Source organism: Ornithorhynchus anatinus, chromosome 10, assembly GCF_004115215.2.
Source record: "Ornithorhynchus anatinus isolate Pmale09 chromosome 10, mOrnAna1.pri.v4, whole genome shotgun sequence".
NCBI classification, from domain to species: domain Eukaryota; kingdom Metazoa; phylum Chordata; class Mammalia; order Monotremata; family Ornithorhynchidae; genus Ornithorhynchus; species Ornithorhynchus anatinus.
The window spans coordinates 9,606,613-9,624,725 of NC_041737.1; positions in this window are offsets into that span (position 1 = coordinate 9,606,613).

Sequence of the window (18,113 nt, forward strand, 5' to 3'; positions counted from 1 at the left end):
ACTGGGCAGCGGTTAGGGCTAGAGTGAGAGTCAGAGCAAGGAAGAGGGTGACCTCGGGGAACTTACTGCAATAATGAGGGAGACAAACCAAAATTAATCGCACATAGTGGGATTAGTAGAAAGAACCAGGATATAAGAAATAGGAGCTCAGATAGGTTAAAATAAAATGGCTGAATGAAGAAAAGAATCAGATAAAAACACGTAGACACATAATCATCGAGGAGAGGGATAAAATGTATGCATGGCTCAATGGAAAGAGCCCGGGCTTCGGAGTCATAGGTCATGGGTTCGACTCCCGGCTCTGCCACTTGTCAGCTCTGTGACTGTGGGCAAGTCACTTCACTTCTCTGTGCCTCAGTTCCCTCATCTGTAAAATGGTGATTAACTGTGAGCCTCACGTGGGACAACCCGATGACCCTGTATCTCGCCCAGCACTTAGAACAGTGCTCTGCACATAGTAAGCGCTTAACAAATACCAACATTATTATTATTATTATTATGTTTCCTAAGGTTGGCTGGTGGGTTGATGTGGCGAGGGTGCTATGAATTAATCGGGGAAGGCTTCCTGGAGAAGAGGCTAGAAGAATGAGAGGGCTGGGAGGAAGAGAGTTCCAAGCCACAGAAACGGCATGAGCACAGAGTTGGAGATGGGAAACTGGAGAGTGATCTACAGCTGGGGAAGAGTGGGTGGGAAGAGCTAATAAAGCAAATGGGGAGCGTCTGTTCCATGCAGAAACAGTGAAAGAAGCCATTGGAGATTTTTGAGGATTTGAGGTGAACTGGGCATCAGGCATATAATACAGGCTGAAGAGGGGAGAGGCTGGAGGCAGGGAAGCCAGTGAAGAGGCTGATACGGTCATCTAGTCAGGATGTGACAAGATCTTGAGCCAGGCTATTAGCTACCTGAGTGGAAAAGAAGAGGCTGGACAATTAATATAAAGTAAAAATGTTAGCTTCTGTTTCCCAGATAATCCATGCCATCTGTCCTAAATGTCTTGGGAATCTGCCAAGCAGACTGTAAGCTCATTATGGGCAGGGAGCGTGTCTGCTAATTCTGTTGTGTGGTACTCGCCCAAGAGTTTAGTACAGTGCTCTGCATGTAGTAAGGGCTCAATACCATTGATCGAATGACTGCAGGACATCCTGGCTCAGTAGAAAGATCACGGTATTGGAAGGACCTGGGTTCCAGTCCCTTTTCTACCAATTTTGCTAGCTATGTGACCTTGGGCAATTTTTCTGAGACTCCCTTTCGGCAACTGTTAAACGGGGATTAAATAAAATACCCGCTCTCCCTCCTTCTTAAACTGTATCCAGCCTGATTAACTTGTATCTAGCCCACTGGTTAGAACTGTGTTTGACAAATAGTAAATGCTTAACGAATACAATAATAGGATAATAATAGTAGTAAATGATTTATTCATATTAATGCCTTTCTCCCCCTCCAGACTGTAAATTCGTTAAGGGCAGGAAACACATCTGCTAATTCTGTTGGATTGTACTTTCCAAGTACCTAGTACAGTGCTCTGCACATAGTAAATGCTCAATAAATACCATTATTATTATTATTATTAGTATTGTAAAATACAACTCTCCAGTCCATCAGCAGAGCACAGTTGATTGGAGCACTTTAAGGTGACAACACAACAATGCAGGTTCCGAGATTTCGGGTCGATTTGATTCATTTTTATCATGCCCTGTTTTGTCCCCATTGACTTGCATGTAGACAAGGCTAACTGGACCTCTGCAAATGAGCTATAGATTGACCACTCCCAGGATGGCATCGATTCCTGGTTATGAGTGAATAGAAATGAATTACGGCCGTTCAGTGACTACGGAGAGCCGGGAAATGGAAGCCTGGGTGTTTCTTACAAAAGTAGCATTTGTCAGGCAGAAATCAATCAGTTAATGGCATTTATTGAGCATGTACTGGGTGTTAGTCACCATAGTGAGCACTTGGGAGTATGTGACAGTAACGAGTATTGAGCATGTACTGGGTGTTAGTCACCGTACTGAGCACTTGGGAGTATGTGACAGTAACAAGACATGTGTTCCCTGCCCTCAAGTACCTTACAAGATAATACCATGCAATGGAATGGGATTTTACACGTTATGCCTGGAAATGACTAAAACACAGGGAGCCATATAGGGGCAGGAAGTATCTGTATATATATACACACACAGATACATATGTATACATATATATACACATGTATAGGTAGCATATACATGTAAACATGTTTACATATGTATGTATATACACACACACACACATATAGATATATATACATATGCGTATATACATACCTATGTACCTGCCTATACATGTTTACATGTATACACATGTAAATGTATGCATATACACGTAAACATGTTTACATATGTATATACATGTAGAGAGAGCGAGTTCCAATTCACTTATGTACGTGTAACTGTCCTTGGTGATCTGAAAATCCGCAAGCTGCATTTTCTAAACTTTCTGTTCTATTGATCAGAAAAATCATTTACAAGCCCATTGCAGTCACACAAAAAGAGACAGGCCGGAATTCTTGGCATGAGACGAAAGGTATGTTATGTTTTCACCAGTACTGTAGAGATATGCTGTAAGGTCCACAGCACCTATGTACACATTTATAAGGACTTGGGAGTGTACAATATAACAGTTGGTACACACGTTCACTTCCCAAAACGGGGTTACAGTGTAGAGGACTGTAAAACACACTGGGAAATACTTATGTACATATCATAATGTATTTATATTAATGTCTGCCTCCCCCTCTAAACCGTAAGCTCACTGTGGGCAGGAAATGTCTACCAACTGTTATATCATACTCTCCCAAGTGTTTAGTATAGTGCTTTGCACACAGTAAGTTCTCAGTAAATGTGATTGATTGATCTCTTTAGTAAAAGCATGGCGGGATGTAGATATTGATTGTCACCGTCAGAATTAGGAATTTTTGCATATTTAATTATATTTTCCTGAACTGCCCAACTCTCTTAATTAAAAAACCACAATGACAGATCTTCATCTTTAAATACTCTGTGCGAGGCTGTCACACATGGAAAGGGAGTAAATTGCTAAGCAATATGTTCACTAATAAAGACTCACAAATTCTTAGTTTTTTAAAAATGAGGAAAATCTCCAGGATTTTGGGGGGGTTTCATCTTGGAAGTATTCTTGCAGTTGATTCTGTGTTTCAGTAATGTTGGAAGAATTCAGATTCTGTAGCCCAGAATATATTGGCAAGAAATAGTGACCTAACATTTTCCATAAACAGTTTTATTTTAGGGAACCAAATCATAGAATGATTGATTGCCGCCACCCTGCCTGCTCCCTTTCCTTTTTTTTTCCTTAATGGTATTCGTTAAGCACTTACTTTGTGCCAGGCACTGTACTAAATTCTGGGGAAGATAACAAGCTGATCTTGTGTGACCTTGGGCAAGTCACTTCACTTCTCTGTGCCTCGGTTCCCTCATCTGTAAAAATGGGGATTAAAAACTGTGAGCCTCACATGGGACAGTCTGATTACCTTATATCTCCCCCAGAGCTTAAAACAGTGCTCTGCACATAGTCAGCGCTTAACAAATGCCATCATTATTATTAATCAGTTTGGACACAGTCCATGTCCCATATGGGGCTCACAGTGTTAATCTCCATTTTACAGATGAGGTAACTGAGGCACGGGGAAATTAAGTGATTTGCCTGAGGTCACAGTGCAGATGAGTGGTGGAATCTGGATTAGAAATCAGGACCTCCTGACTCCCAGGCCCGTTCTAGTACTGCCATTCTGGGATGTCCTTTGGGGAAGTTGTCTCTAAACTCTAGACTGCAAGTTTATTGTGTTCAGGGAACATGTCTACAAGGGGTCATGGGTTCTAATCCCGACTCCGCCACTTGTACTCTGCACCCAGTAAGCACTCAATAAATACGATCAAATGAATGGTATACAAACTGTTCTGTGGAGAGTGGAGATGCTTGAATTTCCCGAACATAGTCCAGACCCTGGGACCCTGGTCGGAAAAAAAATTAATCAGAAAACCGTGGGCCCTCGGTGCCCTGGAATCAGAATTTGAGAGAATTCCAAATGGGAAAGAAAGTCTTTGAATTTTCGATAAAGAATTTCTTCCTATGGACCAAAGCGACGGGCCCTTTTTTAATAGGGTGGATTTGGGAGTGTTTTAAAGAATTTCCATATTCATCACAATTTCAAAGAATTGATGAACATTTACTTTCTCGGCCTCAATTTTTTTTTTTTCGGTCTTATGCAGGTGCCATCTGTTTAAAGCTGAAACTAGTCAATCTTGAACATTTGTGATTTTTTTTTGCTAAAATAATGATTTAAAAATAATTAATGATGCAGGTTTCCTGGGTTGATATGTTTTCTGCCATCAGGTGGTTTAGGGAGATTTGAAACACTCGTTTAGAGTCAGCTGTGAGCTTGCCTACTTTTGTTCCAGAGGAAGTTTATTCAACACTCCCAAGTGTTTAGTGCAGTGCTCTGCACACAGTAAGTGCTCAATAAATAGGATTTATTTATTTATTTTTCTTCTCTAGGGTTTGTCTTACCTGAAGAAGCAGCTTCGCTGAGGCCTGGTATTCAGTCCCAGAAATGAGAATGAAAGACACATTCATCTGCTTCTTCTTCTCTACACAGGTTCTGGGTTCTAATCCCAGCCCTGCCACTTGTCTGCTGTGTGACCTTTGGCAATTCAGTTAACATCTCTTTGCCTCAGTCATCACGTCTGTAAACTGGGGATTAAGACTGTGAGCCCCATGTGGGACATAGACTGCGTCCAACCTGATTAGCTGTATATCCCCTAGTGCTTTGTACAGTTCTCAGCACATAGTAAGAGCTAAATAAATACCAAATATATACACATCAAGGCACAACAATGAGTTTTCTCATACTGAGCAGTTTCGAGACACTGACTGTGTCCCGACAGGGAAAAGGACGCGAATAAGGGTTCACCTTACACCATTATTTCCATCCCAAAATGGTGGCCCACTGGTATACCCTCTAGACCTTTGACTGAGGATATCTAGAACCTTGCTGGGGCTGGTTGGAGTTCAGAGCTGAGTGGGGAGGGCCCCTGGGGCAGCGGAATAATAACAACAATAATAATGATAATAATAATTATGGTATTTGTTAAGCACTTACTAGGTGCCAAGCACTGATCTAAGCTCTGGGATAGATACAAGGTAATCTGGTTGAACACCGTCCCTGTCCCACATGGGACTCACAGTCTTAATCCCCATTTTACAGATGAGGAAACTGAGGCACGGAGAAGTTAAGGGACCTTAAGTCAAGGTCACACAGCAGACATGTGGCAGAGTCAGGATTAGAACCCATGTCCTGTGGCTCCCAAATCCACGCTCTTGCTACTAGGCCATGCTTCTTCCTTAAACATAGGTGCATGGCTCAGAGCTCATGAGGGCAACACCATTCTGAATCAGAGGGGAAGGAGAAGAATCATTTTGATATTTCTTAGGCCATTACTATGGACGAACACTGAACGTAAGGCTGGGGAACCGGAATGATTGCAGGTAGAGAGTATGGCATTCTGGGCCAGATGTGACCATGGAGTCGCTATGGGTCTGAGACGATTCGACAGCATAAGACAAGACATACGAGATCATCGGAATGGACACAGTCCTTGTCTCACCTGGTGAATCAGTGAGTGGTATTTATTGAGTGTTTACTCTGTGCCCAGCACTAAACTAAGCGTTCGGTACAGTACAGTAAAACAGAGTTGGCAAGCACGTTCCCAACCCACAAGGAGTTTGCGGTCCAAAGAAGAGTCCCTTTGGAAGCTACCGAGGTGTTTTTCAGTTGAGAGAACGGTAATAATAATAATAATAACAATGGTGGTATTTGGTAAGCACTTACTTATGCGCCAGTCACTGTACTGAACGCTGGGGTGGATACAAGCAAATCGGGTTGGACACAGTTCCTGTCCCACGTGGCGGCTCGCAATGTAAAGCAGCGTGGCTCAGTGGAAAGAGCCCGGGCTTGGGAGTCAGAGGTCATGGGTTCAAATCCCGGCTTTGCCACTTGTCAGCCGTGTGACCGTGGGCAAGTCACTTAACTTCTCTGTGCCTCAGTTCCCTCATCTGTAAAATGGGGATTAAGACTGTGAGCCTCACGTGGGACAACATGATTACCCCGTATCCACCCCAGCGCTTAGAACAGTGCTCTGCACATAGTAAGCGCTTAACAAATACCGACATTATTACCCTGAACGAGTACCAGGTTCAGCAGGCTCCAAGGACCGGAAAGGATTCCGGTGGTTCCCGAGGACCTCTGACATCCCCAGAGCAGAGCCTGCAGGTAAGCGAATCGAGCTCCATATTTCATTTTCTAATCCAAATCTCTTTTGTAAGAACAGAGTTGTTGGTTTTTTTCCTTCCTTAGATGCTGTCCTCTGCAGAAGAACAGGTGCATTGACTCTGTGCCATTCAAGCAATAAACACTTCCCCCAAATAGCCGCAGTGTGGGTTTGGATTGACTGCGCGTCCAAGTGTAAGTTGCACAAACGAGCAGAAGACTCTGAAACGGGAAATGCTGGGGGAGTGGGAAAGGGGGTGTGGGGGAACGGGAGAGGTGGGAGAGGTAGAGGTCTGGCCCCGGGGGTTAGGATTCCTAGACTTGGTCCCCATTTGAGGGGTGGTGATATTTCCATGTAGATTAAAAGCGGAAGGGGAAGACTCAAGAACTATCTGAAGCTAGAGGGGATAGAGAGCAAAAATCGATCAGCCGATTAATTCAATCAGTGATATTTATTGAGCGCTGATGCTGTCCAGAGCACTATACTAAGTGCTTGGGAAAGTACAGTGCAACAGAGTTGGTAGGTATGAGCTCTGCTCAAGAGGAGCTTTTACAATCCAGAGGGGGAGAATAGGAGAAGAATAGAACAGGAGAAGAGAAACTGAAGAATAACAGGAGAAGAGACCAGATAAGCAAGAGAGAAACTGCTGGAGAGGTTTGAATCCAATGGCCGGGAGTCGCTGTTTCAAATTCTCAATGCTTCGATGACCCCTATGCCTTTGGGGAGATTCCTTCGGTCATTTACTGAGCGCTTACTGTGTGAGCAGCACTGTCCTAAACGCCTGGGGGAGTACGCAATAGCACTAAACAGAACATTCCCTGCCCTTAACGAGTTTATAGTCTAGAGGATATAATTGTCTGGGTCAGTGGCAGCGTGAAGGCAGCGAGTAGAGAAACATCATGATGTAGTAGATACAGCCCGGGCCTGGGAATCAGAAAGCCGTGGGTTCCAATCCCGGCTCTGCCACTCGTCTGCTGTGTGACCTCGGGCAAGTCGCTTCACTTCGCTGCCCCTCTATCTCATCTGTCAAATGGGGATTGAGACCGTCAGTCCCACGTGGGACAGGGACTGTGTCCAACATGATAAACTTGTATCTACTCCTGTGTTAAGTACAGTGCCCGGCACGTAGTAAGTGCTTAACAAATACCACAGTTATTATTTTTAGGGTGCAGCAAGAGAGACGTGGGGGAAAGTAGGCAGGATGTCCCAAAACCCGCCATAAAAGAACTGAGAATTTGTAGGGGTTTAGGACTCAGTGGAGGCTGACCTCGGTCCAGGACTTCCTAAAGCGACTCCTTTGGGGATCTTTTGGCTCTTTCACAGCTCTATCACAGCACTTATGTCCCTATCTGTATTTATTTCTATTAATGTCCGTTAACGTCCCCGTCCAGACTGCAAGGAAAGGAGGATAGGAAATGCGTCTGTTTACTGTTGTACTCTGCCAAGCACTTAGGACAGTGCTCTGCACGCCGTAAGCACTCATTAGATACGATTGACTGACTGACTCCCAATTCTACAGTATTGTGCTCCCCCAGGTGTTTAGTACAGCGTTCCTCATACTCGGTCCCACGTGTAGCCCTGCTCGTGCTGTGCGTCCTCACATAGCCTCCGAGCCCAAAATAAAGGTGCCGAGGAGGTGGAGACCAGGGTTTCCATTCTCGGCAATCGCACATCCAAGATCCCTGTTCCTAAGCTACAGCCGCGGTGGGAGACGTGTGGGAATCAGGTGGCGTCCTCATCCTTCGGAGCCATCGATCAATAGTATTTACCGAACATTCACCGTGCGCAGAGCACTGTACCAAATGCTTCGGAGAATCCAATACAATCAAGTTAGTAGACGATGATCCCTGCCCACAAGGAGCTTACAGTCTAAAAGGGGAGGCAGACATTAAAATAAATTACAAAAAGGGGAAGCGGCAGAATATAAGGGTATGATTATAAATGCTGTGGCCTTGGGGATGGAGCGGGTAACGAAGTAATTCAGAGATACAGAACCAAGTACACAGGTGACACAGCCGGGAGAGCTTAGTTGGGGAAGACACCTTGGAGGAGATGTGATTTTCAGTTGGGCTTTAGAAGGAGAGAAGCGGCGTGCCTTAGTGGAAAGAGCCCGGGCTTGGGGAGTCAGAGGTCATGGGTTCGAATCCCGGCTCCACCACTTGTCAGCTGCGTGACCCTGGGCAAGTCTCTCAACTCCTCTGTGCCTGAGTTGCCTGATCTGTGAAAGGGGGATGAAGACTGTAAGCCCCACGTGGGACAACTTGATTACCCCCAGTGCTTAGAACAGTGCTTGGCACATAGTAAGTGCTTAACAGATACCAACATTATTATTATTAAGAGGAAGCAGCTCCAGGCCGGGGAGAGGATGTTAGCCACGGGTCCGCAGCTGCGAGAAAGAGGAGACTGAGGCTCAGCGAGTAGTCGGAGTTAGTGGAGCCAAGTGTGTGGGCTGGGTTTTGGAAGCAGATGAGCGAGGTTAGGAAGGAAGGGAGATGTTGATGGAGTACCTTGAAGACTGTAGAGGAGTTTCGGTTTGAAGCGGAGGCGGGTGGGAAATCATTGGAGGTTTCTGTAGGGAGGTGAGGGCTGAATTTTTTTTAGAAAAAGGAGCGAGGCTGCGGAGTGAAGTATGGATTGGAAAGGAGAGAGGCAAGAGGCAGGGAGATCTGTGAGGAAGCTGACGCGGTAGTCGAGGCAGGATTTGATAAGCCCCTGGACCAGCACGGTAGCAATTCAGATGGAGAGGAAAGGGCAGATTCTAGACATGTCGTGAAGGTAGGACTGCCAGGATTTGGTAAGAGACTAAATATGCAGGTTGAATGAGAGAGATGAGTATAAAGAAATGAATGTAGGTAGGCTAAAGATAACGTGAGTAGAGAAAAATACACAAACCTTCATTGACCTCCTGTCAGATGTCAACCATTTCTTCCTACCTACCTTAAAGTTTGGTACAGATAAGAGATGCGTTATTATGCACGTGATGTGTAATCCTTCTGTAGATCCCGCTTCTGGCTTCTATAGATCCCTCTTCATATCTGACAATTACTCTCCCCACCTCTAATCACTTATTGAAGGTACATCTCCTCCAAGAGACCTTCCCTAAGCCTCATTTCCTCTTCTCCCACTCCCTTCCACGTCACCCTTGCACTTGGATTTTGCTCCCTTTATTCACCCTTCCCTCGACCACAGAGCACTTATGTCCGTATCTGTAACCTACTTATTTATATAGTCTGTCTCTCCCTCTAGATTGTAAGGTCACTGTAAGGTTATAACAGTAACAATATTTATTAAGCAATTAATGTTGGTATTTGTTAAGCGCTTACGATGTGCAGAGCACTGTTCTAAGCGCTGGGGTAGACACAGGTGAATCAGGTTGTCCCGCATGGGGCTCACAGTCTTCATCCTCATTTTACAGATGAGGTAACTGAGGCACAGAGAAGTGAAGTGACTTGCCCAGAGTCACACAGCTGACAGGTGGCAGAGCTGGGATTCGAACTCATGAGCTCTGACTCCAAAGCCCAGGCTCTTTCCACTGAGCCACGCTGCTTCCCATTACTATGTGCCAGGCACTGTACTAAGCGCTGGGGTGGATACAAGCAAGAAAGGTTGGACACAGTCCCTGTTAATAATAATTGTGGTATTTATTAAGCACTTACTATATGCCAAGCGCTCTTTGAAGTGCTGGGGTAGATACAGGGTAGTCAGGTTGTTCCACGTGGGGCTCACAGTCTTCATCCCCATTTTACAGATGAGGGAACTGAGGCCCAGAGAAGTTAAGTGACTTGCCCAAAGTCAAACAGCAGATAAGTGGTGGAGTTGGGATTAGAACTCAATCCTTCTGACTTCCAGTCCCGTGCTCTATCCACGAGGCCAGGTAGGCAGGGAATGTGTCTCCCGACTCTGTCATATTGTAATACTGCAGTCTCCCAAGCACTTAGTACAGTGGTGTGCACCCAGTAAGTCCTCGATAAATATGATTGATTAATCGATGCACGTGAATGTGAATGTATATTATCTGGAAATTCCAGAAGGGTTTGGGAGATCTATGGAACAGGGGCCAAAGCTGGGTCACTGAAGGGAAAGTTTGGGAACGAATGGGGAATGTAAGGAGGGGAAAGTTAGGGTGTTGGGTAGGTGATCCCTAATCGTGAGGGTGGGTGTTCGGGAGGGGGCACCGTCACATGGTTCCCTCAAACATCTTGGCCCCCCAACCAGAGGCCAAGTCTTGGGTTTGGTCGGACTAATGAGCTGATCTTGGAATGACGCTACTCGTGATCTTTCGGTTTTTCGTTATTTTTGCACCAGATGTCTCAGTGTTCGTGACTCTGGGAGCTTGTTAATCCGGTAATGGCCATGGAGGTCTCCCAAGGAGAATGTTTGAATATGACCCTGAAAGTATTTCCCTCAGCTAAGATGTGGGTGATGTAAGAGAAGCAGTGTGGAAGTGGTCAGTGGAAAGAGCCCGGGTCTAGAAGTCAGAAGAACCTGGGTTCTAATTCTGGTTCTGACAGACACGTGTCCGTTGTGTGACCCTGGACAAGTCACTTCACTTCTCTTACCTCATCTGTAAAATGGGGATTAAGATTGTGAACCCTGTGTGGGATACGGACTGTGTCCAACCTGATGGTCTTGTATCTAGAGCTTAGTACAGTGCCTGGAATGTAGTAAGCTCTTGACAAATGCAATTCAAAAACAAAAAATGTAAAGAAGAGGGAATAGAGGTAGAATGGGACCCCTCTATGGCATCTTTAAAGAGAACAGTGTGGGGAGAAGCGTGGCCTAGTGGAAAGAGCGTAGGAGCCAGAGGACCTGAATTCTAATTCCAGCTTCACCACTTGCCTGCTGTGTTACCTTGGGCAAGTCATTTAACTTCTGTGCGCCTCAGTTTCCTCGACTGCCAAGTGGAGATTCAATACCTGTTCTCCTTCCTACTTAGACTACCAGCGCCATGTGAGACAGGGACTGTACTGGGCCCGAGTAATGTTCATCTACCCGGCGTCTAGAACAATGCTTGACACCAGGTAAATGCTTAACAAATATCATACGGAATCATTGGTTTGGGTCTAGTTAGAGAAAGAAGGGAGGGCAGGGATGAGGTGGGGGAAGGGGAAGGAGAAGGACAAGAAGGAATGCTGGGGAGAAAGATGTCCTCTCTCTGGTGGCTTGGCCCCTTCCAAGTCGTGGAGGATCTTGGGGAGTGTCACGAGGCCGAACCTGGAATAGATGACAGGGAGTCCAGGGCCCGGGGCTGATTTCTAACCCCACCTGAGACCGAGGAGAGAGACAGGAGAAGCAGCTGCCCCTCTGCCTCGGCCTGCTCCCGGCAAGACTGGAGCCTCTATAATCCCCTCCGAGTTTATCTCCCCAAACAGCTTGGGCCCATCAGGGAATTGCAGGGGCATATGGTCCGGGTTTAGAGGAATCTGGCACACGCTTCCGGCTAGGGGTGACATCCTTTCGCAAACACGGAACATATCGGGGAGTTTTTTCATCAAATCGATGGCTTGAGTTTATGCATTTGTGAAACGCCTCAAGGGTTGGGAAGCTCGTTTCTGGCTGATTTTGACTTTTCCTGTTGTCGGCAAGGTTCAGTTTTAAGTATAAACAAACACGAGGCTTCAGGGTCTGGGAATTGAAATGCTCTCTCAGTTTCTGACCTTCACTGGTCAGGCTATGGTCACTTACTATCTTATGTGGTCACTTCCCATCCTCAGCGACTCCTTCTGTGAAATGGGAGCAACGAGACTGAGGAAGATCTCAGGAGTGTCGGGACGGTCATCGAGGCCTGAGGAACAGCTATTTCGCAGATGCGGCGAAATCCAGATCCGGTCAGTGTATGAGACCTGTGGGCTGCTGACAGACTGGTGTGCGGCAATCTGAGACTGGATAATAATAACTGCGGTATTTGTTAAGTGCTTACTATGTGCCATACACTGTACTAAGCTCTGGAGTGGATGCAAGCAAATCGGGTTGGAAATGGTCCGTGCCCCACGTGGGACTAACAATCTTAATCCTCATTTTACAGATGAGAAAATGAGGCTCAGAGAAGTTAAGTGACTTGCCCAAGGTCACACAGTAGACAAGTGGAGGAGCCGGGATTAGAACCCATGACCTTCTGAGTCCTGATCAGAGGCTTCAGGTGACCAAGAGGCAGATTCAAATGAAGCGACTGGTCTACCAGCACCAAACGCGAGAGAGAGGGAGGGCGAGAGGGAAAGAGAGAGAGAGAGAGAGAGAGGAGAAGTGTCAATCTGGTCAACTCACCTGCACAAGTGGACAGGATCAGAGGTTTAACAGAATAAGCTTAGAAGCAGTGTGGTCTGGAGGGAAGAGCAGGGGCCTGGGAGTCAGAGAACCTGCGTTCTAATCCTGACTCTGGCACTTGCCTGCTGTAGGTCCTGGAGCAAGTTACTTAACTTCTCTGGGCCTCAGTGTCCTTATTGTTATTATTATTTTTACCATTATTAATAATAAACACGTACTCCATGCCAAGCACTGTTTAAGCACTTGGGTAGACACAAGTTAATCAGATCGTACCTAATCTCTGTCCCACATGGGGTTCACAGACTGAGTAGGAGGGAGAACAGGTACTGAATTCCCATGTTGTGGGTGAGAGAATGAGGCACAGAGAAGTGAAGTGACTTGCCCAAGGTCACAGAGCAGGTAACTGGCAGAGTCAGGATTAGAACCTAGATCCTCTGACTTCCGTGCCTGTGGTCTTTCCACTAGGCCACGGAGCTTCCTCATCTTTAAAATGAAGATGAATAATTGCCCGTTCTTCCTCCTCCTTTGACCGTCAACCCCATGTGGGACAGAGTCTGTGTCTGATCTGCTTATATTGTGTCTACCCCAGAGCTTGGCACATAATAAGTGCTTAACAAATACCACTATTATTATTATTATAGATAATCCTCTTCGAATATGCAGGACAGCTGCATCTGCCAGAGGCTAAGCAAAAGCCTTGGAGAATGAGGAGGAGCTCGTTTTTCAGAGGAGGTTTTTCTGCTGAACCCACCTCACTTCCTCTGCGGGATACCTAACAGAAACCAGCGTACCGTCCACACCAACCTCTCTCAGTTCACCCCTCTTGCTTTCCAAACCCTTTGCCGCTTCTCTTTTCCCACGGAGATCAACGCCCTGCTGGACTATTCCTTAGAGAAGCAGCATGGCATAGTGGATAGAGCGTGGGCCTGGGAGTCAGAAGATCATGGGTTATAATCCTGGCTCTGCTGCTTGGGTGCTGTGTGACCTTGGGGAAGACACTTAACTTCTCTGTGCCTCAGTGATCTCATCTGGAAAATGGGGATTGAGACTGTGAGCTCCACGTGGGACAGGGACTGGGTCCAACTAGATTTGCTCGTATCTACCCCGATGCTTAGAACAGGGCCTGGCACAAAGTAAGTGCTTTACAATTATTATTATCATTATTATTATTATCAGTCTGTGCACTTTGGGGAGGCCAAAGCAAGCCCGCCAGAGGCCACTTGTCCCCACTGAGCTCACATATCAGGGGCCAAAGAGTAACGTGACCGGCGACGATGCAGCCTGGAAGAGCAACTTCTGCTCAGCACCATGGATGATCCTCATAGAACAGGAAAACTGTGGGATCGGGGCAATAGCAAAAGGAATCTGAGGTGGGACATGGGCGAGAGGGGGAAGAGAGGGTTTCTGGCAACCCGGCCACTTTTTTATGGTATCTGTTAAGAGCTTCTAAGCACTGGGGTAGATAAAACCTAATCAGGTTGGACACAGTCCGTGTCCCATATGGGGCTCCCAGCCTTAATCCCCATTTTACAGATGGGAGAACTGAGGCCCGGGGAATGAAATGACTTGCCCAAGATCACACAGAAGAGAAGCGGCAGAGTGGGGATTAGAACCCAGGTCCTCTGACTCCCAGGCTCTGACACTTTCTGTTAGATCGCACTGCTTCAGTGGCTCTTTTCGTTGCCAGAGATTTCACTTCAGCAGGCAGCTGCATAAAGGCAGATCCACCAGGGAGAGTTGCTTCGGGATGATGGTCAGACCAGGTGCTGATGAGCTAAACTCTGTTGGAGCATTCCCGCAGGCCCGAGCTTGAATTCGAGGCAGCAGATATGTCACAGGGTACAGCACAGCCTCTGAAGGGGACGCCCTCCTACCAACTCTTCCCACCGGAACCCAGAGACCCTGGGTGAGGGATGCGGTTGGGTCGTTGTGGGGCTGGAGCTGAACCAACAACCCCTCCTTCCCTTCTGCTCTGGTCTGACTTGTCCAAGGTCACACAGCAGACAAGTGGTAGCTTTTTCATGAGGCGTGGGGGTGTCGGCTCTATCTGTGTGTCTGTCTCCTTGTGGGCGAGGAATGTATCTGTTTATTGTTACATTGTATTCATTCATTCATTCAATAGTATTTATTGAGCGCTTACTATGTGCAGACCACTGTACTAAACACTTGGAATGTACAGATGGGTAACAGAGAGAGACAGTCCCTGCCCTTTGACGGGCTTACGGTCTAATCGGGGGAGACGGACAGACAAGAACAATAGCGGTAAATACAGTCGAGGGGATGAACATCTCATTAAAACAATAGCAAATAAATAGAATCGAGGCGTTGTACATTTCAGTAACAAAATAAATAGGGTAATGAACAAAATAAATAGGGTAATGGACAAAATAAATAAGGCAATTGTACTCTCCCAAGTGCTTAGTACAGTGCTCTGGACATAGTAAGCACTTAATAAATACAATTGAATGAATGAATGAATCCCCACTAGATTCAGGGACAGACTATCCCAAACAGCTGCTCTATGGAGTGATGGAATTTGGAAACCTAAAGCCCGGAGGAAGTGTTTTAAGGACAAGGTAAAGTAAAAGCCTCAGACAATGATGGTAATAATAATAATGTTGGTATTTGTTAAGTGCTTACTATGTGCAGAGCACTGTTCTAGGCCCTGGGGTAGGTACAGGGTAATCTGGTTGTCCCACGTGAGGCTCACAGTTAATCCCCATTTTACAAGGTGAGGTAACTGAGACACAGAGAAGTTAAGTGTCTTGCCCACAGTCACAGAGCTGACAAGTGGCAGAGCCGGGATTCAAACCCATGACCTCTGACTCCCAAGCCCAGGCTCTTGCCACTGAGCCACCAGCTGAAAACTGGGTGTCAGTTGCCCAGGATTAGACCAAAATGGCGCACTGTTTTCAAGAAAGAAATGGCCACTGGGATCTTTTATTTTTAAGTACCAGGTCCTCTCAGCCGGGGTTTGAGGCACAGACGTGTTAACAAATCCCCTAGGTTTGTCTCCCCTAAAGCCGGACCATATGCCCCTGCAATTCCTGACCTTGGGGGGTGAGGAGAAGTCTCTTGATCTAGTGGATAGAGCATGGGCCTCGGAATCAGAAAGACCTGGGTTCTAATACCACCTCTCTGATTTGTCTTTTTTGGGAAAATCACTTCACTTCTCTGTGCCTCACAGTTACCTGTAAAATGGGGATTAAGACTTTGAGACACATGTGGGTCATGGACTATGTCCAACCTGATTAGCTCGTATCTCCCCAAGTGCTTAGTACAGTGCCTGGCACATAGTAAGTGCTTAACAAATATCATTAAAAAAACCCAACACACTAAAAAAGAAAATGGCCGGGATGGTGGAGGAATTCATCTTGGAATATCTCTTGGAGGAATTGGCAACATTGGATCAAAAGGCCAATAGGTCACAAGGAATAATGATTTAACACTGCTACTTTGTCTATGAGGCTTTCCTGAATTGATCGCCACCATCTTGGTCAAGCACTCCTGGAGACCGACATAAGGAATTTGTTAGTTAGTTTGTTAATTAGTATTGTTTCCACCCCTAGACCTGAACATCTGAACTCTGGAAAGAAATAATTGTGAGGCACAGAACACAGATGTACAGGTCTTGGAGGAAGAAACTAGTTACAAGGGGCTTTGTAGAAACAGATCTAACTATTACCATATGAGCCTTGTTGCTATGATGATGCAGCCAAATAGCTGAGAAATGGGGTTTGGAAATATTCGGTAACTACTTTTGTAAAGATGCTCTGGCAGAGGGTGGAGAACAGTTTTATTATGGAAGTAAATATAATTACCCAGAGCATTTATTGTGCAATGAAAGATTCTAAGGCTTCAAAAATGAATAATCTCCAACAGCGTCCCCAGTGAATTAAAATCAACTAAAATCACTCAATTCACTTGATATTAAAAGCAGGGATCCCCTTTCTTCCCTCTGAAGTTTGTTTTTCCAAGTAAAAATAATAGTAATGATAATAATTCTGGTATTTGGTAAGCACTTACTATGTGCCAGGCACTGTACGAAGTGCTAGAGTGGATCATATGGGACACATTACCTCATAGTCTAGCTCATAGTCTCTATCTCCCTTTTACAGATGAGGTAACTGAGGCACGGAGAAGTAAAGTGACTTGCTTAAGGTCACACAGCAGATAAGTGGTGGAGCTAGGATTAGAACCTGTAACCTGCTGATTCCCAGGCCGGTGCTCTATCCACCGTAGAGAGAGAAGGGTAAGAATTCCGTGTTTAAATGACTCCACAAGGTCCATTGGTTCTAGCACTGTTTTTCTGTGTGTCCCTGACCTGTAGTTTGTCAGTTCAACTAGAGGACGAGTGCCTATTTTGACTTTCTCTCTACCTGCCATGTCACTTTACCCCGATTGTGGTATTTGTGAAATGTTTACTAAGCCCTGTGCCAAGCTAGGTACAAAATAATCAGATCTGGCACAGTCCTGCTCTCACAAGAACCTCCCAATGTAAGATGGAGGAAGAACAGGTTTTTTTTTTTTTGAATCCCCATTTTACAGAGGAGGAAACTGAGGCATAGAGAAGTGAAGTGTCTTGCCCTAGGTTCAACCAGAGGGAAGTGTGGAGCCGGAATTAGAACGACCACTGCTGTGGTCTGAAACCTCTCAAACTCTGCAGTCCAGGCTCAGACTGTGAATGGTTGGTGTCCTCCCTCCGTCCATCCCTCCCTCCCTCTGTCCCTCTTCCTCCCTCTTTTTCATTTTCCTCCCTCCTTCCTTCTGTCCTTCCCTTCTCCCTCCTTCCATTTTTCCTCCCCTTCCGCCCTCTCATCCTCCCTTCCTTCTTCTCTGTCTCCTTCCCTCCGTTCTTATCGAAGGTACCTCTCCTCCAAGAGGCCTTCCCTGAATATGCCTTTATTTCCTCTTTCATTCATTCATTCATTCAATCGTATTTATTGAGCACTTACTGTCTGCAAAGCACAGTACTAAGCGCTTGGGAGAGTAGACACATTCCCTGCTCATGACAAGCTCACGGTCCTCTCCTTCCATCCCCTTCTGCATCACCCTTCCACTTGGATTTGCTCCCTTTATTCACCCCTCCTTCAACCCCACAGCACTAATATACATATCCATAATTCATTTATTCATATTAATGTGTCTCCCCATCTAGACTATAATCTTGATCTCCATTTTACAGAAGAGTGAGGCCCAGAGAAGTGAAATGACCTGTCCAAGGTCACACAGCAGACAAGTGGTGGAGCCAGGATTAGAATCCATGACCTTCCGACTCCCAGGCCCGTGCTCTATCCATTATACCCCATGCTGCTTCTCGTAGGCTGTTTCTCAGCGGGCAGTAGGACACCCGGTCTTGAGATTTAGGCTCTGAAGAGCTTGTACCCCGGCGATGCGGAGGGAATCACAAACCAAGTGCAGGATGGACAGCTGAGATTGGTTCTTTTTCTCCTGGAAGTCGGGCCAGCTGGTAGCAGCCGGTCTTTGGTCGCGTCTCCACACTGACCTTTCGGCGTCGTAACTAC